The sequence below is a fragment of the Bactrocera neohumeralis genome, chromosome 6 (assembly GCF_024586455.1).
Source record: "Bactrocera neohumeralis isolate Rockhampton chromosome 6, APGP_CSIRO_Bneo_wtdbg2-racon-allhic-juicebox.fasta_v2, whole genome shotgun sequence".
NCBI lineage: Eukaryota > Metazoa > Arthropoda > Insecta > Diptera > Tephritidae > Bactrocera > Bactrocera neohumeralis.
In genome coordinates this window covers 51,813,060-51,837,012 of record NC_065923.1, presented here as the reverse complement: position 1 = coordinate 51,837,012, position 23,953 = coordinate 51,813,060, and the positions used below count along the sequence as shown (strand labels likewise).

At 36.0% G+C, this 23,953-nt stretch overlaps 1 long non-coding RNA gene and 1 other non-coding gene across 2 annotated transcripts in view; both read left to right on the top strand.

The window, feature by feature from the left end:
* Nucleotides 1–23,619, top strand: part of LOC126762714 (uncharacterized) — a 97,092-nt gene extending 73,473 nt beyond the window's left edge. Inside the window, exon 5 of the long non-coding RNA XR_007667500.1 lies at nucleotides 22,602–23,619. This is a non-coding gene — a long non-coding RNA (uncharacterized LOC126762714). The remainder of the gene's footprint in view (nucleotides 1–22,601) is intronic.
* Nucleotides 16,038–16,235, top strand: LOC126763812 (U2 spliceosomal RNA). Its single transcript, XR_007667677.1, has one exon. It is a non-coding gene; the product is annotated as a U2 spliceosomal RNA (small nuclear RNA).
* Nucleotides 23,620–23,953: the final 334 nt, after the last annotated feature.

Sequence of the window (23,953 nt, the reverse complement as noted above, 5' to 3'; positions counted from 1 at the left end):
ACTGTTTGTGAATGAAAAATGAATGATTTTACAAGTTTTAAAGAACGTTCAAGGTTATCTACCGTAAGCAATCACTATTACAATAAGTTTTCTACCGTTATATCACGGTTTCTACAGACAACCTTGTCTTTTCTATAAAAAATTACCTACGAGTTTAGTTGACCACACCTCATTTCGGTATGATTAATCCGGTATTTATCCATTTAAAGTTCTTAGCCGAATATTGGAGAACGGTGTATCCCTACTAAAGTTCGGAAAGATCTTTCCTTTTCATTCAAAACTAAATGGAGCTTCTTAGAAAACGAAGAAAAATATCTAATAATAGCAAGAGCACAAACTTCTCTTTCTGAATTAAAGGGTTAAGCCATATTTACATCAGAGACTACTACAAGTATTCCCTATTTTACGTTTCAGACATATAAAAGTGTCATGGACAAAGAGCGGGAAGTGGAGACTTGTTTAACGACGGAAACGTTATTTACGAAAACAAGAACTTTGATTTTTTTCTGCAAACAGAGCTGATTTCTCTTCTGTAAAATTATCAAACCTTTTTAGATGAGCTTGGTTTCTCTTCTGCTTTTGTAGGAATTGGGTAGTCTTCCCAATGATGCAAAAAATGTAAAACTCAAAACAAGATAAAACATAGTTATCGTCACCTAAAATGCAAAATAACCTAACATCCTTTCTCATAAGTTTACATGCGAAGAATAAAAACCTCTCATATTGAAACAAAAACTTGAGTTTGGGTTATATATTGGTTATTATATCTGACAACGATTAAAAAATTTTTTTTTGATGATACGTTGTCTTGCATTTTAGGTGACGATATACACATTTAAAATTCCTTTGCAAAGCTACCTCAATCGGTAATTTTTCGACAACGAGAATCGAAGAATTCTGAGAGTGAAGAGCAGCGGTTGGTTGCCGAGAATGTTTCTAAAGATCACGTTAAAGTTCACGTCAACTAAATGGTGAGCGCACCTTCGATTTCTTTTATAAAAAGTTAAACGATCCGGACCACACCTGCCGTTTACCTCAATAAGCGCTACAATGAAAGTGCAGAAAATCATTTGGTCTCATCTCGCTGGACATTCTCTTTAGAAGGTTTGTGGATAAGTTCTCCAAAGCTAGACAAAATCTAATAACAATGTGTTTTAGACATTCATTTTCAGTCAATTCCCGTATGAAGAAGTCGCAAATCATTATCACCGAAAAAAAACTGGAAATTAGCTCACGCAACTTAAAATGTGATTAATCGAACATACAACGAAGCTGCCTCCAGAATCTAGTATATTATTATAATTCCTACAGGGTGTGTACCAGGTGTTTTTAGCATGTAAGCACTTCCAGCGCTCGTGGTCTTGAAAGCGTCAGACACGTTTAATTACCTTTTATTTTATTTTTGACACAAAAAAAGTAGCGTTCGCGAGAAAAGAATACAGCTTGTTCGTTAGAGAGTTGGTTATGTATTTTACAGACGCAAGCTGCTTTAAATTAATTACCCTCACAGTCCGTGAGGGTATTCACAATATTCATTTAGTTTTTATTATTTTTGTTTCATTTTACCCAAAAACGATGAATATTTGGATCAATATTTATCAAGTCTTTTATATAAAAGCGAGATCATAATACATCATTGCTGCCTGCATCCTCTCTTGCGTCCATCACACGCTTGAGTTATTTACAATTAGGTCATGGGTGAAATAGGCATTTAGCAGATCCCTTAATAAATGCGCGTAAATTGCCTAAAATTATGCGATAATGCACACTTTAGCGATTCTCCATTCAATTCAAAACGGCGACAACCCTTGTCAAGGCTTATCTGCTTCCGCTGGCGCACTTCCTGTGAGTAGTCGTGGTCCGCACGCGTTCCTTCGCTGGCTAACACAACTCTTATTGTGTATTTATGTGCGCGTGCTCTTTCAGTCATCTCTCTCCCATACACACACAAATACACACAGGTTTATTACAACACTTATGCAAATGAGAACTCCTTCGCCGCTTGCTTATGAATTTGAAGTGACAGCAACGGCATTCTGTGTGACAGCACTTTGTTATTGTTGTTGTTTTATTTTTTTCTGCACACTTTTTTGCCACAATGACATCTCGTATTTTGGTAATTGCGCATGTTGAGTGACGTACGTGCGCCCTAATTTGTGGGAGATGCAAAATTTCTGTTATTGGCAGCCGACACGCCTCAGCTTATGCTACTAATTTGCATACTTGCACAAGTGAGCGGTCGGAGCGGGTGTATGCGGCAAATAAGACGTTGTCCATTAACGAAGAAAAAGCGAAAGACGTGTGAAGAACGCGCGTGCGACACGTGTCCGTTGCCGGCACTGAGATGAACGCTCGGCGATAAATTTGCTGCGGCAATTTCTTGTTTACTTTTTTATACATTTTTTATTTGCTTAGGCATTTTCTAGCTTTTGTCGGCTAAATTATATGATTCATGTCTATATATACATATATATGTGTGTGTTTCTTATATATAGGCATAAGCAATAAATTTACAATGCCGCTTGTTTGGCATAAATCTTGGCACATTGTAAGCATGCTGCCAGCTGTGCACATATTTTGTTAGGCAAAACGAAATGCTATCAGAAAAATAACCAAATTAATGGTGCCAAATTTTGATTGAAAAACCAAAATAATGCGAATATTTGAGAAATTGCTGCTTGCAGATATTGAAAGATATTAAAAAATAAACAAAAAATGGCAAATATTTTAGTGGAAATAAAAAAATTTGCATAATCAGGTGGAAAGTAAATGGCAGTCGCCTTCAGTGTTTTGCTGAAATACTTAATAGCTCTTCACGATGCTGTTTGCCGAAAACTCTTTTATTTACAGAAACTTTCGTGAATATATTAAGCGAAATGTCAGTGACCCCAATATGGAATTGACGAAAATTAAATAGGACATTTTGCTAAACACTAACAAGGAATAAAAGTGAGCAGTTAAAGACTCTGAAGATGAGCTAAGGCGACCAAATCATGTCAGTCCCCAAGGAATTTAATTTGGTTTAACTGATATGCCACAACAAACGAAACCCATTTTTTCTCTAATAGACACCTAAGCTAAGGTTAAACAAACCAGCTTCTATGATATAATTTCATAACAATTTTGTTTATTCAGTGGTTTTTCCTCTCTTTAAATGAAAATGTTACATAAAATTTTGGATGCGAAGGATCAAGAAGGTGACTTACAGACTAGTACTCGCTTCATGTTATGTTAAATTATATGGCAATAATTCAGCTATTTTGACAATATTTGTCAAAATTCGGTTGACAAATTTTCAAAGCAGGGAGAAGAATATGATTTTAATGCTTTTCAATAAAAGTTTAGCTTATGTTTCACACAAATAAATGTTATATTTTTCTAGGTCATCATTTTCCTTCGATAGTCATGAGTTGCTATTGAAATAAATTTACAATTGATCTCATTATTTTAAATCTGATAGTCATTGAATTTGACATAATCAACACCTCATATAACAAAGAATCCGAGGAGAATTCCAAAATCTGTAGTGAACCATTGAAGATGTTATCCTATGAAGATATGAGATATGGCATGTACCGACCCAAAGTATAGACCAACTCTTACAGAAATAATGAATTTTCCCTTCAAAAATATCACACTGCGACTTATACCCGAAATTCAACGACTTTTGAAGGCATATGACATTTTAACTATTTTTATTCAGAGAAAAAAGTTTTTTTTTTTTTATTCTTTTTTGACAATTATTCCAACGAATGAATGACATTGAAATTGTTTTAATTTATCTTCCCCCTTATGAAAAAAATTAAATTACAAACGTTTTCATTGTTTTGACTACAATTGTCCTTGATTATCGTTATACAAGGTGCGTTCCAAAGTAAACAGGACTTAAAGAAAAAACAGAACAAATGATTTTTTCGGCAAAATCAATTTATTTTATTCAAAATAGTCTCCTTCCGCTTCAATACAGCTTTTTGCACGGTTCAAAAGCATGTCGAATGAGTGTTTTAGCTCGTTGGCCGGTATGGCCGCCAGTATGCCGGTGCAAGCCTTTTGAATGGCCTCTACGTCTGCATAACGCTTTCCTTTCATGGGCAAATGCATTTTTCCGAAAAGGAAGAAGTCGCACGGTGCCATATCAGGTGAATACGGGGAGTGTTTAATGGTTAAAATGTGATTTTAAGTCAAATAATCGTCTTTCGAATGTTGGATTCTGAGCAATTTTTGGTCGTCAGTCAATTTGTGCGGAACAAACGGTACACACACCTTTCGTAAACCCAAATGTTCGGTCAAAATGCGATAAATCGATGTCTTGGAGATGTTCAATTTCATTTCCATGAATTTCAATGATGATTTCGGCTGATTTTTGATGAATTCACTCACAGTTTCGATGGAATTTCCGGTGATCACGGATTTTGATTGGCCCAAATGTTGATCGTCATTTATTTCCTCACGACCAGTTTGAAAACTTTGAATCCACTCATGCACTCTGCTACGGGATAGGCAATCAACGCCATCAATTGAAACGTTTTGCTAAAAGTTTTACCAATTTTAAAACAAAATTTAATGTTGGCTCTTTATTCGAAGCTCATTTTCGCAACGATAACACAAACATACTGACACTTAAAACGCAATAACTTCACTTCCAATCAATGAAATATCATGAAATTCTCACTGGACAATCGATTAAGATAGCAGATTCTAACGCGTTAGTCGACATATAGATAGTGCTACCAGGGGGCGCTGAATTCTAAAAGTCCTGTTTACTTTGGAACGCCTTGTATTATCATTGTTTCTAACCATTGCATAACCTTCTGTTAATTCGAGACTTCCACACAGGACCGCCGAGAAAAAACCCGGACCAGGGGTCAAAAAGTGGATTTTCGGTAAAAAACATTTTTTCAGATTACACCGGAATATATAACAAACCCCATTCCCCAATCGATGACGTTGGAATAGATGTTCGGATAGCAATTACCCGCCTGAAGAACAGCAAAGCGGCAGGGGCCGATGGATTACCGGTCGAGCTATTCAAATACGGCTGAGGGGAACTAGCAAGGTGCATGCATCAGCTTCTGTTTTTTCCAGAATGGATAAAGAAGCGAAAAAATGGGTCTGGTAGTGAATGAAGACAAAACGAAATAACTCCTGTCATCAAATGAACAGTCATTCCTTTCGCGACTTTGCCCACACGTCGCTGTTGACTGTGATAACTTTGATGTCATAGATAATTTTGTCTATCTGGGAACCATCATCAACACCAACAATAATATCAGCCTTGAAATCCAACGCAGAATCATTCTTGCCAACAGGTGCTACTTTGGACAGAGTAGGCACCATTGACATAGTTTGCGCTGGCTAGGTCATGTTGTCCGGATGGGAGAGATCACTCCAGCTTTAAAGGTTTTGGATTCAGTGCCAGCCGGTGGAAGCAGAGGAAGAGGAAGACTTCCATTACGTTGGAGAGATCAGGCGCAGAAGGACCTGGTTGCACTTGTTGTTGACTCGATTATAACCGCTTAAGCGGCGTCTATACCATTAAAGAAGGATATACGAGTGAATATATAGATTGCAAGGCTTGAGAGTTCATAAGAAGACAAAAACATCTCATTCAAACATTTATTTAACAATTTAATTAATGAAAAACAGCTGTTTTGAAATGTGGTGACTATCGTGATTAAGTTTTTGAACATGGTGGCAGCAAATGCGTCGATAACAGTCTGGAAATCCAACTTTTGCCCTTTGGGCACGGTGTAGCCTAAGAGCGAATTATTTTCAAAGCGATGCTAATATTTGGGAAAAATCTTTCTAATTTTCGGACATTAATGGCATTCAATAAGTTGCATCGTAAGCTTGCCTGCAACAATTTTGAATTCATTATGAATTTCTTTCCACTCGGCGCGCAGAAATTGCAAATTCACAAGAAAGCTTTCTATATTTCAAACCTTAGAGTCGATAGTGGCATTGATCTCTCTGCTTTCATTGATTGACCAAGGAATTTTAAATTATATGGAGGCCACCAAACGCATTCAAATTTGCTCATATATTTTTAAAATTTCATCAACATCTCGTCGAGTTTCTGGCGTAAGGTTGGGTTTTTTAACTTCCTTTAAAGCTTTTATCATTCCTGGAAGGTTTTTCGCAAATGCTTTGATGGCCTCGATTCTGACAAACCACCACAGTGAGCTGGGTAATTTAGATTTCAGAATTTCCCAAAGTTGTGTGCCGTTATGGAAAATATTAAAACAGCATTTAGCCGAGTTGACTCCAGCCAAATTCAGTATGAGAACACCACAGAGCAAAAGAACTGCATTCTTATTTCTACGTTGGATGTGATTTTGCGCTCTTTCATATTTATCGCTTTCATATTTACCGCTCAAATTGCTACCATTATTGCAGGGTGTATGAATTAGCCCCCACTGAATTAACCCCCACCGGGCAAAATGACTTAAGCCCCACCAATTTCTCAGTGAATCTTTCCCCACCAAAAATGACGGAATCCCCACGAAAAAAAAAATGCATTAAACCCCACGAAAATGATTTTATCCCCACCAATCGAAATGAATCAAGCCCCACTAAACGTGGGTGTTCTTACATGACAGAATCATGTCCAAAGTTTTGCAAATTAAATCCATATTACCGACGAAAACATCAAAAGTGCCCACAAAATAATTTTGAAGATGTTAAAGCGCAATAAACCCGAGATTTACGACGATATGTGATAATGGAATGCGAATGAAATAATTTTTATTGACTAACTCGTAAAAGGGAGAACCATGATCAGCGATATTGTTTTATGGACGAAATCGCCGAAAAATGGGCGCATTTAAAGAAAAAGAAAGTGCTCTTTCACCAAAACAATGTGCCGTGTCATGGTTTCGTGTACACTCTCAGCTCCGGCTGTTATATTTTCTTCACCGCGTGCTGGGAGTGGTCTGCGGTCGAATTTTATCCAATAATAAATGTTGGATCTGAAGTGGGGTGATGGTGTTGCGAATAGTACGCTAAGTAAGCCGGTTATGCTTACCATAAATTGAACGAAGCGCGCGAAGCACATTCTTTAGAGAACGTGAATTTTCGTAATTCGTGTGATCTGTCAAAAAAGAGCTCCACTTAGATCTCCCGTTAGTAGGAAAATGCCACACATTTTAGTTTTCAATAGAATCTAAAGTCAGAAAGGTCTCTCCGTCGCTTTCTCTTCTCTCTTTTCCGAGGATTCAGCCCTTCTATAAACCATAATATTTGGCATCTCAATACATTTGATACTAAATCGCATTGCTCTAAAAGAGATCATCTTATAAGACACACATAGTGAATATATAAACCTTACACTGGATATATAGAAGAATAAGTGAGATATAGCAAATCATCAAAATATATTTTACCTCTTCAAATGCGTTTAAATTAGCTTTATATGTCTCGTCTTAAATTTTTCTTTGGCATTATCATATGATAACCACTTATCAGCTTGCTTTAATACGAACTCGACTTAAGAGCTCAATATTTTTCAGACAAATAAACGTGGCATAATCTACAAAAGGACTTTTCTTGCCTTTGACTATCTGCTAAACTGTCAGCTTTTACAATTTATTACACACTCCCTGCTCGAAGAAAGCAATTTGCCATAATCGCAGAAAGCAAATCAACGATGTGTGTTTAAGCTAAGAAAGAGCGACAACTTTAAGAAACTGCGCCAAACACGCTTCGGTACTCAAATGCCAAAGTCACTCATATGTGACCGCAGACACTTAGCGACGTACGTATGTGTATAATGTCTTTGTCACACACAACGAAATTAAATAAACATAAATAATTGTATTGCCATTTTCAATTGATTGCACTCAGCGTGGCGAATGCTGCAGATAATTTCCACGGCGAGCGCGCGCTGATGAAAAGTGTGCAAAGCGTGCAAAGTATGCCATTTGAAATTGATTTTCTAACTGTCAGCAACTGAATGACAACAATAATAGTATTAAATAACGGGAAGATGCATGCAGACGGCAAAAGCCAAAGTAAACAAAACAAGAAAGCTGTAGCAGTTTTCTGTGTGTGTGTGTGTGTGTGTTTGCGACGTCTATGGCATTATCGGCATGTTGCGTATACGCAGTGGCGCACACGGAGTTTGTATGGCGCTTAGAGCGTAAGCGATAGCAGTCTAGCAATATTGAATTACTTGGCAAACATATAGCTCAAAATAACACACACACACACACACACACACATGAACTGCGTTGTCTCATAAAAGATACTTAGATAAGTGTGCAACAAGGGAAGAAAGGCCAACAGGATGTGGACAGCTCATTGCGCACAGCTTTTATTGCATTTGTTGACTGCTTTTTGTTGTTGGTGTTGTTATGTTTTGTTTGTTGTAGCTGGCACTCGAATGTGGTTAGCGTAAAAATAGCCAAGGCACGCCATAAATGGCAATATTCAGCGCAACGAGGCGTGTGCGCCCTGACAGATAACATTCTACGAGTCCACCAAGTATGCACCATAAAGTTTATGTGGCATGCAATGTGGCAATAATATGGAGAAGTAAAAAAGTAACGCTCAATGGCAGCCAATGTGTCTGCGCAAACTTTCCCAGGCTTTAATATTCGCCACTGGGTGTTTCCTCTCGCTCTTGCTGCCTAAAAGTAGGCTATGCATGCGGCAAACTCTTCAACAGCTGTCACATTGATGCAAAGTAAATGCCAATATTTTAGCATATCTTCTTTCTGGCTAGAAGACCGTATATTTATACCCTGAACAGGGTATATTAAGTTTGTTACGAAGTTTGTAACACCCAGAAGGAAGCGTCGGAGACCCTATAAAGTATATACATATATAAATGATCAGTATGTTGAGCTGAGTCGATTTAGCTATGTCCGTCTGTCTGTCTGTATACATACGAACTAGTCCCTCAGTTTTTAAGATATCGTTTTGAAATTTTGCAAACATCATTTTCTCTTCAAGAAGCTGCTCATTTGTCGGAACTGCCGATATCGGATCACTATAACATATAGCTGCCATACAAACTGAACGATCGGGATCAAGTACTTGTATGGAAAACTTTTGCATTTGACAATGTATCTTCACCAAATTTGGTATAGATTATTTTTTAAGGCAACAATGTAATCTCCGAAAAAATTGTTCAGATCGGATTACTATAGCATATAGCTTCCATACAAACTGAACACATAGTTACTAAAAGAAATGCACCTGTGAATACATATATAATACCTAATAATATACTACTAATATACCCAGCTTCGGTGTAGCCGAAGTTAACGTTTTTTCTTGTTTTATGTAAATTCTGTGATTTTTTGAAGGCATTGGTTTTGAAATTTATGTTTATCGAAAATTCATTCGGGACAGTCCTAAAGGGGTTAAAAACAGTTAGAAGGTCGAAAAAAGCGCATTTCTAGAATTTTTTCTAGGAAAATTTTTAAATTTTTCGCAAAAAATATACATTGGTATCCTTTAACTGTATTTTAAGACTCAGTATTAATAAAAATATTTATTTGGAAAGAAAGTACAGCTGATCTTTGGGAGCTCCTCTCAAAAAAGTAGTTTTGCGGTTACCACTATACCTTTGAACTGGATCCTATGAAATTAAAAAACCAAGCAAATTTCGTTGAAGTAATGTCAATCTATTAAAATAAATTGAAGAAATAAGCAAAATAAAAATTTTTGACCGTTTTCGAGTAATGTTGGGCACCGACTTTGAAAACACCATTTTGAGAAAAACGTGTTTAAAGTTTGACCTTGTACTTCCAAGCACTCTGAAACGCCTTGTCAAATTCGCATGTAACTTCGAAAATATTCACCGGCACGATATGAAATTTTCTGTGTGTATTCTGAAATAATGTACATTAAAAAATCGATTTTTTTTTTTAATTCTTACTGCATATAATCCCTTAAAGCGGTTTAACTGCAAAGACCTGTAATCTATTTTGGAAATCCAAAAGTTCGGTAGAGCCCCGAAAACTGCTTTCTTGAATATTTTTTGGAAAAATCTTAACGAAATGGATGAATGAAGGAAAGAAGGAAAGGTTCTATTTGGCGTCTTTGGTTATAGTAAAATCGACGTAGTCTTAAATTTAAAAAATCTGTTTTAAAATTTACCATCATAGGTATCAAAAACCATCAATTTTTCTAGAAAAAATAGACCTTTCACTAAAAAATTTCCAAATTTTCAAAACTGTTTGAATTTCGAGTGAACTCGAGCCAGTTTCCAAACCTAAGGGCCGCAATTTTGGTTTTGCATACAGTCGCTGAAAAGCTGGGACTCTTTTGAACCGAACAATAATACTATTTTACTAATCCAGGGCTATTTTCGGCACGCCATCCGATTGTAATGATAGTTTTGGAAACTAGGAGACATCAATAAGCCAGGGTATGTTTTTACTTTTAGAATGAGTAACAAAAATCTGCTTCCAACATTTATACTAATGGAGTAGTTTAGACGAAGCGAACGTGACCATGCACTGAAGAGTTGTTCATGCAGAATACTACTTTAGAAATTTAAAAATGAAGTTTTAAAGTAATTATGAGAAAGGGAGCATTAATTCCAATATGAAAAATCTCTTGTTCATATTGATCCAACTGGATAATTGTGCTTTGACAAAAGCCAGTTAGTTAATGCTGGAGGAATGCCCCAGCTCTTGTAACATCAATAATACACTTCGGCATAGGACAGATGCCGAGGCATTTATGCCAGAGGTCTCCGCAAGCTGGTAAGTAGTACTAATAGTAGTACTAATAGAATGTAGGTAGGCGCAAAAGGTAATGAAACTTTAAAACATGACCTCTGCGAATATCCAGCCTGCAGTCGTTTGAGAAAGAATATATTCCATATTGCTGATTTTTTATCCAGATCACCAATATACTATGTACAAGATTAGGAAACATTAAATACTAATCTTAAAAGAAATGATACTAAATACTTAAAAATTGTAAAGCAGGTTCAACAATCTTCAGAACTTTTAAGAGCTCTGAACCTCACACTGCTGATCTTAATCTTGTATCCTTTCCTCTGTTAAAAATATTCAATTTTGTCTGGGCGCCCTTGAAATTAAACTACTTTTCCAACTTTAAGCTATCAGAGGATTAATGACAATTTACAAATTTATACAATTAATTGCCTGTGTTAAACAGATTGTTAATTTTCATATTCTATAGCATACTTTTTGGCGCAAAATAGATTAGCTTGACGGCAGCAAATGCAAGCGCTTAAATAAATGAAATATTTTATGCCTGAGGAAAAAACAAACTATTCTTTAATGCCAACAAATTACTGAGCGCAACGCTGAGCACGTAGCAGCCAGCTGAAGCAGTGCTTTAATTTCGCTGCATATCAAGTATCATCACTTTTTTAATGTACTCTGCAGAGCGCACAGCTCACTCCGCAGTGCTCACGCTACACTCGTCACTACTCGCCACCACTCTCGACTAACTGTTTACTATTCACTTTTCATTCTTGCACTTTCATAAACATTTCCCCAGCTGTTTGCCAGCTACCTATATTTGCTTCACTTAAAGCTTGAAGCTTTAAACACATAGACGGCTGCATGACGCGACGTAGCGACAGCGAAATTTTCTTGTTTTCAAATATCGGCTTGAAGCCAGCCTCATGAACATTTTGAGGACTGCAGCTGATTTTATACGGAGTTTTGAGAGCATTTTTTAAAGCTACTCGTATGAAGGTTTCTAGCTTCGATTTATTGTGATCACTATTAGGAAAACGAATAGAACAATTATACAATAGAAAGATGTCATGAATAAAAATAAACACTTAAACCGAAACTTTGGCCTCTAAATGGTTAACAACGTTTGGCGGAAGATCATCTTCTACTATTTTCGCGGCTAAACGAGGAAAATTAAGTGCGTTATAGTCCTGCTTTTGTGCTTGACCCACGAATGCTGCGCAAGTTTCTGAAATGCGCCTGCCAAACTCCAAAAACTCACTTTGATCTTCCTGCGAGCATGGATTATAAAATAATTAGAAAATTGTTAAAAGACGTACATCAGAAGATTTACCTTGTAAACTTTCGTTTGCGGACAGTGAAATATTAGCTAAATACCCATCTATTATTTCCAGCACTTCACTTACCTCTTTTTTCACTTGAATTTCCAATAGTACTGTTAAATATATTATGAAATAAACGTAACATGTAATAAAATATAATTACATACTTATCGCCTGGTATCTCTTCTAAATACCTCCATTTTTTCTCAAAGTTTCAGCGCCACTGTCCGAAGCGACTTTCTCTATTCTCTTACACCTTTTCGAGGATCCACGGTGGCTTTTCCACCTTTTTTGCACTCTAGTTCTATTAAAGACTTAAAGATCAGAATGTAATCTATTTTATATAGAGTTTACCTTACGACTCCACTTCGTGCGTACCGCAATTTCCTTCCATCCATAAAAGCTCTCCATTGTGGATGTATGAAAGAAATTTAAATATTGTGTACAGAGTAATATTTTGGGTGCAAAAACTATGTAAATAGGCCGATTCACTGTTTTAAATTACTAACTGCAAGCCTACTGCCGTGAAGTCGTGCTGTCTGTTCTCTAAGTAACGGTGCTCAGTTGCTGCCTGTCGCTTGCCGTCGTCTATGTGTTTCATCCTTTACTCACTCGCGCCGGCGTTGGCTTTGGTGTGTTTTCCCAGGCTCCCACATTTTATAACGGAATTTTACAGTTTTCAACAATACTTTGGCAGCGCGTCTCTTGACTTTTGCAAAGCAATAAAAAGGGGTTTTATGACCTTGTAAGCGATTATGCCGAAAGTGTTGTGAGGAATTAAAAGCAAATCTGCGCAATAAAATAGTGACGACATACGATTTAGCACACGTAGCGCGTAAAGCCGTTTAGTTTAAACTGAAGACCCCACAATGGTTTGTTGAAGGCGTAAAAGAAACTTAATTTGTATATGTAACTATTGCGCTAAAGGAAGAATTTCATTTAATAACAGAATATGTAAAATTCTATTTGAAGTTTTCAATTTGGTTTTGAGACCCAATTATATATCTCTATAGATAATAGTCCCACGATGTCACATGGACATACATATACCGTTCACTTTGTGAATTTTGCATTTTTATACACTAAACAAACTTAATTTACCCCAAGTATATCAAGAAGTTTGTAAAACCGAGAAAAGAACGTCGGATTCCCCATAAAGTATGTTTAAATATGTCCAGTGCGACGAACTGAGTTGATTATTTTTTTCTTCTTTTCTCCTCATGAAGTTGCTCATTTGTCGGAACCGCCGATGTCTCACCACTATGATTATATTTGCTCGATCAAAATCAAGTCAACAGGTTCTGATTAATGTCAAAAGAAACGATAGCCGATAGTGAATTGCCTTCTTGCTTTAAAATAAAATTTCCAAACTGTGAAATATCTTAAAAAGAAATAGAAAGCAAGGCAAAGTGTCTGTTGACTAGATAATTTGACAGAAATAATAAATTGGTTAATGACCCTATAAATGAAAATTTGACAGTTCGTTTTGTTTATGACGTGACATATCGCAATCTTGTCATTTTTAGTGGAAGTTATTCGCTGGTATAATACATAATTTCTCACTTAATATCTGGTACAAGAATTCCTCACTTCATATATTTATCCATATGGCAACCTACAAATTTAGAAGATAAAACTCACTCCCGTGTGGATATCTTTTGGAAAGTTCATTGACTCTTACACGCTTTCCTTTAATGTAAATTCAAGCATAATCTGATTCATACCCATTTTCCCAAAAAAGCAGTCTATTACTTTTTGAATTCCTTGTCATTTAATTACACCAGCATTTATGGCAAACACCTCGTTAACACCGTTATTAAATTTCATAATTTATGTACAGAGGCAACAAATGACTAAATTTCTACAACAACAAGGACACGAAATATTCAGTAATGTATATTAAAAGTGGGAATGTAGAAAGCCAAGAAGGCATTTATGTAATTTAATGATTATTACATTGAAAGTATTATTCTTTTATTAAAAAGTTAGCGAATCACAAAATATTTTCTTAAGTATATTTTAAACTTTCCGCATGGATAGTAAATGCGAGTGCTTATAATTTACTATGCAAATGCCGTTTAAGGGCTTTGGAATATTACTTCCTTCAATAGCAGGAAACTCTTCAACTCAAATGCACATAGACACACATTTGCTTCTAAGTTGTATCTCCGCACTACAAAGTAGCTGGATTACGGTTAAGCTGCTAAAAAGCTTATTGTCAGATTTCATTTGCTACCTTGCCATTCTATCAGAGGACTTTTTCATATAACTATACAACCTAAATACACATATATCTCGCCTATGCCATGAACTTTCTTTCAAAAATCAGGAGCAGAAGAATTAATGTCCTGTAATTTACTCCTATTCTTCTCACCCACAACTTTGCTTCCTTGGCCTGCCAGATTTTCCGTTAGCTTGTGCGTGAAGTGTGATAAAATTATACGCATTGTAAAATATTTGTGCCATGACAGCAATGAAAAATCACTTCAGACATGGCCATTACTCAGCAACCGACGAAGGGAGGTAGGGAGTTGAACACGCTATCGCTTCCGGTTTTGAAGTGTGATGAGTGATTGCTGATGAGTTTGATTTTTAGAGCCTCGACGAAGGTAATTGAAAAGAAAAATGTTAAAATAGAGAGGATGTCATAAAGTTATTTTCATAGCTTGGCAGCCGAGCAGCGGTAGTAAATTTGGTGGTTGAGAAGGTGATGGGTCAGTTGGAAAAATAACAATAAAAGTGGGTTCTAACAAATACCTGTGTCGTTAACCAAAACATGTATTCAAAAAAATATAGAACAGCACAAGTTTATCGGCGTCTAAAACTATTCTTTCCGTCTTGGTTAGAAATTGACATTTTCAAGCAGTACAAAATGCTCTCAAATGAAGTTATAAAGCTACAGTAAGGAAAGTTATAAACGAACTTCAAATGTTAAAGAAAATTACAAAATTAATTTTAATTATATTTTAATAATCAGCTTACATATATGTTTACGGGTTGTCCGACACTCCCCTTCTAGGTGTTGAAAACTTTGAGAAAAACTTAATAATACTCGTATATATATTCAGGCTATGATAATTTGTTTGTAAATTATTTCCCGAGAGAAAAAACCCCGATAAGTTTTGAATGATTTAAAGTGATAGTATATATTTTCTGAGATAATTCTCGTCTCGATGATAAAAGGTTTGAAGAACTTCATGTTAAATTCACTTAAATAACGATAGTATGTATTTCTTTCTCCAAAGCTATTAAATTATTTGCCTTAAATTCAGTGCAGTACAGAAGTACACTGAGTCAGCTTTGAAATTTTTGCTCGAAAAATCAATCGGTCTTATTGACAATTGTTTTGATTTGATTCTTGGCGTTTGAAATAAACTTTTTCAGAACCATTTATTACTCTTTGATCAAGGGTTAAGGAAAAATAATACCTGGATTATGGTATCCTGTACATGACGACTTATATGTTTTACTTGGTAGTTCTGTTTTGTTTCGTCTTCCTTATAGTAGCCAAATTTTAATAACTCGCTTTAATCTCCTTCTGAACTATAAACATTTCATTTACATACATATGTACATTATTAATAATATACAGCTACGACTTATCCAAAATATTTAGCGCAGCTCTAGTATAGAAAAGGTATAGCAAATTATATATTTTTTATCCCAAAAACAAAACAACGCTGCAAATAATGAAAATAAGCGTAGTCAAAACTCAGTTCTTTTCACGACTTTAATTTAAAATAAATGGATAAGCAGAGCAAAACTTTCTAGCAGAAATATAAAAATGCAACATACGTTCCCGAATCATTATTCAATGCAGTTAAAATGCGCAGGAAGCAACAACAAGCCGTAAAGGTGCTTTACCTGCTTGAGGTTTAGCGACCTTTTCCTTTCATCCTTCGATGTGCGGAAGAGGTTGCACGCCTGAACTGTCACTGACTATTTCTTTGACTTTCGTTTATATCTATCAATTCTCATACACTTTAGATGCATTTTCCCAGAAATAGTTTACCATTGGCTGTATTTAGTTATCGCTTCTCGGCCTTATGGCTAAGATCAAAGTGTAGTATCTGTTCTTATCAGCTTAACATCTGATAGATCCTCCATCGGAGGACAACAAATGTTAAACTGATTTTTGGAAATCGACGGAGTGTTTTAGGGGCTTGCTCCACCTCCATCACGGGTTGGCCCGGTATTGCAGTACCACCGGGAATTCGGCCCAAATTATTGAATAAATAGCAAATATTTAAAGCAATAGGAAAACAATCATAACATAGTGATTATTTATATCGAGAAACAGTGCAGGTTTGTTCTACATTGAATATTATAAAGAAAATTAGTATTATTGACTACGCAATTGATACGTATAAAAGGGCACAATACCCAAAAATTAGGTTATGTTTAAAGTTTTAGCCCTCAAACCGAGCACATAATATCCGTAATTTGCAATATGGAAGATATTTAATTAAATTGTTTATTTCTTTCGCTCACATTTGGTACATGTCAATATATCAATATTCTTGATAGACATTCACCCACATATTTATTGAATCACAATCTTCCATGCCAGTTTTTTATTACTATTTATTTGCCATAAAGTTAGCACCAACTGCCAGTTCCAGCAAAAAAGTGGAAAACGAAGAAAAACTATGCAAATAGCAGGTGTGGACGTTGCGATAGTTTTTTGTTAGCTTCGAATATTCCGCTCATATGTCTTATTTGAATATTTTCAAATGCCATAAAACGGGCACAGCCAGAGACACAAACTGGGCACAGCTGCTTTTGTTGTACATTTGAAATGCCAAGTTTTATTTGTTTTCTGCATAAAAACACCAAAAATTCAATAAATCTATGACTTTGCATCGATAAAGAAAATATTTATGAAATATTGATTTATGCTGGAGGATGGATTTTTGTTGGAGGAAAGTAAGTTTTTGATAAGCTTTCCAGTAGTTCAATAATCGGGCCGATTTACTGGAGCTAACAAAACGGAAAAATCGCATATGCGGGAAATGTTCTACTTATTGTTCTATACAACTTTGCCCAAAAGAATATGGGTCTAAAACCGGTTTCAATCCACCGACTTTTAAGGCGAAGCTTTTAGGATTCATAAAACTTTCCCGTCAGTTTTCGAGATATCTGAATGAGATTTAATACATAGAGGGGATGTTCGAGTCTCAATCACTGCGGCAATATTGCAAAGCATCATGTTCGACGCAAAAATGTAGCGACTTTTGCAAATGTCAAACGTTCGAGCAACTCAAATTTTGACATTTCTTGCGCGCAAAAGTGACAAAATCGGCATCAACAAAATTTATGATGGAAAAAATGAGGCAAACGAAATCGCTCTTTATTTTTGTTTATAACTAATTATTATCATTAATTGTGTTTCACGAGACATTGAAAATGTGATAAATATATATCTGGAGGATAAAATCGAATTTGTTTTAAAGAAGTTTTGCGATTTTACTATTGCCCTCTTCTTTAAAATTTCGGTCATAAGCCACTTTTTTACGCAAAAACTTTGTTTCCTTGCTTTTTTGTATTTAAGATAATTATACACCACTGTTAAATTGATTCAAAATTCAGTTTTAAGACTTCTTAAACTTCACTTCTTCAATGCACCTGCACACCGCGCAAAATATTTGTTTAAGTATCAGCTGAGTATCTGCAAAAAAAACATCAGGGTTGCAATATTGCCTCAGTTATTTGCTTGCTCGAACATCCCCAGAGTCATTTTGATAATCTATAGATAATTTGTCGGAATCGGCCAGTATAGCCAACTATATCACATATCTCCCATAGATTTTTTAAATTTCGCCTTAAAAATCGCTGGCTCGAAACCGGTTTTATACCACTAGTCTCTTGAGCAAAGTTGTTCAGAAAGATCCATAGAACATTTTTCAAATATGCGATTTTATAGGAAAAAATAAAATTTACAAAACGAACTTAAGCTTAATATGCAAAAATGTATTCGTGGTCTCCCTTTGTTTCCAGCAAACATTGGCAAAGCAATATAGAAAACAATCCAATAACAACCTCACTGAAAAAGAAGAGCTTTCAAAAATCGCATGGATGTACATATACTCTATTTAAAATAGGGATGAATTTAGAGTGTTTAAAAGCTATCTTGAGACTAGCGCTGGTATGACATACACAATCCTTGTAGTTAAACAGAATCTTCGGAATATATCAATATAACATTTAAGCTTAAGAGAAATAAAAGGTCAATAAAGCACTTAACCTAAAATCTCCTGGAAGACTTGGTATGGTCGCACTATAATAGGTAATTGGTAAGGTTGGAAATGTATATGGTGATTAAAAACGCGAAGAATTTAAATATTTTTTTATGAAAGTTTTAGGATATGAGCTATCGTATAATAACTACCATTTTTTTTTAATTTTTGGCAACGCATTTCTTAAATAATCAACCGAATGTCTCTTGAAGTATTAATTGCACTCGGTGTTGAGTACAGCTTAATCGAATCATTGAACCCGCAATCACTCTCATTCAAATGCCCTCTCTTCATATACATATACCACTTTTTATGCTGAATAGTGCTGTACCTCCAGCAACATCCTCTCACTCCATTCGTCACTGCACCCCCAACAGTAACAACAATTTATACGGACAGCATAAAATATGTGAAATTAAATTATGCTCGGCATGTATAGCAGGAAACAGCAGCAACAAAAACAATAACAACAACATGTGCGTTCAGCATCCAACAACAATAGGTCTTAAGAGCGGCGCACAACAAGCGTCTGCTGTGAATGGCAGCGAAGTGGGTGGGAGGTAAGGAATGCAGCTCATATTACATCCTGCCGTGGGATATTGCATCCTTTGTTGTTAATTCAAGAACTTAAGTGAAAGTAAATAGAGTCAAAGTGGACGGACATTAAAGTAAATGATGACACTGCTCGCTATCTCATGCAAATAAGCTGCAAGACACGGATCCGCTCGTAATGCTGGGTGTAAATACTTTTTGTAGCGATTCAAATGGCTCTCAAGCTTGTAGTGGCCTGTTCTGTTTCAATATGCTGAATGCAATAAATTGGATTTTGCGGGGATATAAATATAGGTGGTGTAAACTTCAAAATGGTTCACTTTACTTTGGAAACCATCCCACAAGTGGGAACGTTTTATTTGTAGTTAGGGCGTATACATATTTATGCATTAACCGAGTATTTTATGCTTGCCACGATGTCTGTAACACCCGGAATGATACATAGTAGACCTTATCAAAGAAATGTATATATAACGTCCCGGCTGCCCGTCAGTCTATATATACGCGAACTAGACCCTTAGAGTTTCAGATATTGCCCACATCCTTCTCTCACCAAGTAGCAACTCATTTGTCTGAACCACCGATATGGGATCACTATAGCATATACTTAGCTGCCATACTGATTGAACGATCGGAATCAAGTTTCAATTGTACAATTTTGACACCGACTCCTCTTGTATCATTATTGATTTATCGCGTGGTTATTAACCGATTCCATCTATTTCGAGCTGTCGCAAGAGCAACAGCTTTGTATCTTAATTTTCGGCTTAGTCATGGTACTTTATAAATATTCGTTAAATGGCGTTTTATGGGCGCAGCGGTGGTTCAATTACTACCCATCTACAAACTCCTCACTTTTTTGCCAAGGAACATGTGTACCAAGTTTCATCAAGATATCTTAATTTTTACTCAAGTTGCAGCTTGCACGGACGGACAGACAGACAGTTCAAATCGTCTCGTCATTCTGATGAATTATATTATTATATATGTATATGTAAGTAGTGATGAGTGTTCATTTAAATTGAGCCCTCATAAGATAGCTGGTATCAGCTGATTCGGTCTACGGTTACGCGACGGTCACTAACTGAAGCATAAGTCACATGGAGTAAAATCTGTGGGTCTATGTCGACGGTCAATGGTACATCCTTCAAATATCAGTCGTTCAGGAAATTTTGGTTATAGAAATTGAACAGTATAGAGCTTTTTCACTTATTTGTGGACAGACATATGAGCCGACATTGGCTGTAATGAAAAAATTAAATATGTATATGTATGTAAACAAAGTCTGCAATCTCTCCTTCCTTTGAGTGTGTCAGCACCTTTTGATGTTGAAGCTACTAATGGTGATGGGATGTTGAGTGAACGATCGAAAAAGGATTCAAAAGCCAAACGACATGATAGATGTTTGATGACATTGGGATTGTTCATAAGATTTTCGATATTGGGCGTAGACAATGTTCTCGATAAATTGTAAAGAGAAGTGCGTCGTGCATTCTTTTTATCTAGATGGTCGATTTCTTTGCAAACTACGAAAGCAGCCAATCCCATCACATCCAACAAGTTGCAAAAAAAGGCAAATGTCCATCGTTTCGTTGGCCGTTTTGTAGTGTAATGGGTAACCATCTGATCCATGCAGTCAACGCCTTTGTTGAATTATAAAATAAAATTGCTTCCGGTTTTTTGGCTTCACCTTCACAATCCTTTGTGTAGTGTAGGGTTGAAATCAAATTGACTGCTCGTTCTTTTTCGGAACATATCAAATCGAAACGAGATTATAGTGAAACCCGAAAAGAGTAGAAAGCAACGGACGAGACGGATTTTTTTTCAATTCTTCGGGTAAACACTTCTTATTGGCGCGAATAGTACCGACGAAAGCAAGTCCAATGGTAGCCAATCGTTTGGCTCCTGTCAGTGTTGTGAAAAAGTTGTCAGCTACTATTGTTCTGCCGGTGTTTTCGTACCGTTTCACAAGTTTGAGCAATACATTTTCTCCTTGGTTCACTTCACGCTCTTCGCCATCCTTTTTTCCCGTGTACAATATACCTTGCAATGGGTATTTTGTTTGTGAGTCACATGCCCACCAGATTTTCACACCGCATTTGGCTGGTTTTGATGGCATGAATTGCGTAAACTTTGTCTTGCCACGATACGGAAACAATTGCTCATCAATCGTTACATTTTCATGCGGCTCATAGTTTCTGGCGAGGTTTTCATTTAAAAAATTCCATATATCGCGAATTGCGGCAGCCTTATCAGATTGTGGTCGGAATGAACGTGTGCGGCCATCATCGAAACGGATATATCGCGTCAATAGCTTGAATCGTTTGAGTGGCATCGCCGCTCGAAAGATGGGAAGAGCATCTGTTTGCCACAAAAGTGGTGTAAACTGCATATTATTGTGTGTTACACCAGAAGCAATAAGAACGCCAATAAATGAATCAAGTTCGGTGCTAGTGAAATCCACCCAAACTTTAGGTTTTGAGGTTAGATTTTCTGCACTCCATTTTGCAAATTGGTCTCTTCCATAACGATTTATTTGACTGATGATAATGAATGAAATATTGGCAGTAAAAAACTGTTTGAATACATCAATGGGAACAGAGTTTTGTTGCTTCGGTCCAGGCCTAAAGCGCATAATATTGTGTGCACGAGTACGAATTGCTTCATTAGGCTCTTTTTTCCATTCTGTCCCATCTTTACCGTAGTAAGAAGTTTCAGTAGCAGCTGGAGTTTCACGCTCTTCTTCTTCTACACCATCGATTACTTCCTCTTCGTCGCTATCTAATATTTCATTCGGCTCGATTTCGATTTCATTTTCAATATCCGATGCATCTTCAAATGGCACATAATCGACATCTCTATCATCGTCATCGCTTTCGAATGCATCCACTTCTTCATCATTATTTTCATTTTGAATGTCATTTACCAATGCTGATGTTAAGCGATCATAAAAATCTACACTCATGTTTCTAGAACGTAATCGTGTATTATACACATATTCCACTTCATCACTCATTATTATAACCAAAGCGAACAGAATAATAAAAAACAAGATGAGAACTGGCGCGAAATATGCCAAGCACCATTGGTCTCGACTAAGGTGTAATATTATAATATCCTCTTTTCGTCCTTTTCGATACGATATCCTTGAATTTTTTTTTTCTGAATTCTATAGACAATAAAATACCTGGAAGCGCAAGTCGTTTGCTACACTCTAAATATGTTTAAATAACATTTAAAAACAAAATATGCCTGGCCAGACGCGTTGGTCTCGATGAGGGTTAAAACAATTTATTAAAAGCTTTGCAATTCGAAGAAATGCCACTGAAACTCTAGTTTCTATTTTAAAAGTGAACCCAACTATTCTGTTTTTTCTACTTTGGCATATTTTATTTACGCTAATTCCGCTATCTTGATCCACTCAATGAACATCCAATAAAGCGTAAACTCTCAGATCATAAATTTGCGCTATATACAAGTTATAGGTGATAAAATGGAGATGGAAAAAAAAATTATTTAACATTGTTAGGGTTTCCTCGCTTTCGCCAATAGTTCGAGGTACTATATCCGAATAAACTAGATGTTACATTGAATGCAGTTGGTCAACTCTTCAAAGTGATTTAAAGATGAATTGAGGTAGATAAAATTTGGTACTTGTGATGACATATCTTTCAGTATATAAAATAGGTAAATTTACTACAATTGTATATATACATATGTATATACATACATATATTCATTTATGACCTCTTAAAGCTACTGAATGCTTTTAATGGCTAACTGAACTTATTATTCTTTATTTTTAGCTAAACTTAATGGCTTTGTATGAGTGTATATACACATACATACATAGATATTTCTCAACATAGACAAGCGCCAGTAAGACATTCGAAGGTCCTAAAAGTGAAATGAGCTAACACCGACACCAAAACAAATGAAAGCCAAATAAATGATGTAGTAAAGATAAGAGTGGGGCGTCTGAAAGGAAATTGAGTAATTGTAAGCGACGCTACATACACACCTACAAACATATTGTTTCGGGAATTTACGAATATGTTCGAAGAGAAGGAGTAAATGGACATTAAGTAGGAGTATTAGAGGCTAACATAAAGAGCCAAGACCACAAAGCAAATCACTCACTCAAGATGGTCACATATGCATTTATCCCAGCGTCACAGCGTCACAGCGAAGCTAAAAGAAGGATAGCGTGAAATTAATAAAATATTAAGAAAGCAAATAAACAAAATGTCTCTAGAAAGCGCACAAAGCAAAAAGAACATTCACTGCTTACCAGACGCCACCGGCTGGAGGGAGGCGGCTTGCCAAATATTATTAAAATAAAGTAGAATAGTGAAAGTAAAAGGAAAATGAAAATGATGACAAACAACAAAATAAAGTGGAGGAAACAACAGCATTAAGTGCAAAAAATAATGAAGCGAAGAAGAGATAAACTTGGATCTTGTGGATTGCATTGAAAAAGTACTTAAAATTAAGAGAAATTTAATGAAAATAAGTAAATTATTATAAGAAAGTATCGAAATGCTGAATTTGTTGCAGCGGAAGATTCTTTATCGCTCAGCAAGCAAACAACACTGCCAACAAATCGTCTATGTCGTGCCAAATTTACTTAAATTATAAAGGCCCTTAAAGTGAGAGAATTACTTAAGGCTTGAAAAGTTAGTGGCAGCATTTTAAGCTCACCACACTTAAATATATACTCACCACACCTGAAAGTATAAATTATATTATATTTTTATGAAATACTGTCAACGCAGCAATTTTGCATAGTCGAAAATTAACACAATTGTTGTTGTCACGTAATGAAGACATTCCCCTGCACGTCAGCGACGCATTTACTATCGTTATCGTTATCGCGATCATTATTTGTAATTATCCTTTTACTATTAATTGGTGATTTTCATTTGAACATCTTGCTATTACCAACAAATACAAATATCAAACGTAACTGTATCGGCCAAGCAGCAGCAGAGGTATTCACTTTGGGTTATTTAACCGGTTCACAACGAAGTCCCGGAAATTTGGATTATCAGCGACCAGGTGAGTGGGAGAACATTCGTAACTCAATTGAACTAAATGTCCTCAAGAAAGCCATTGCAGACCTTTAAAATAATATACTCTATTCGAAGATATCACACGC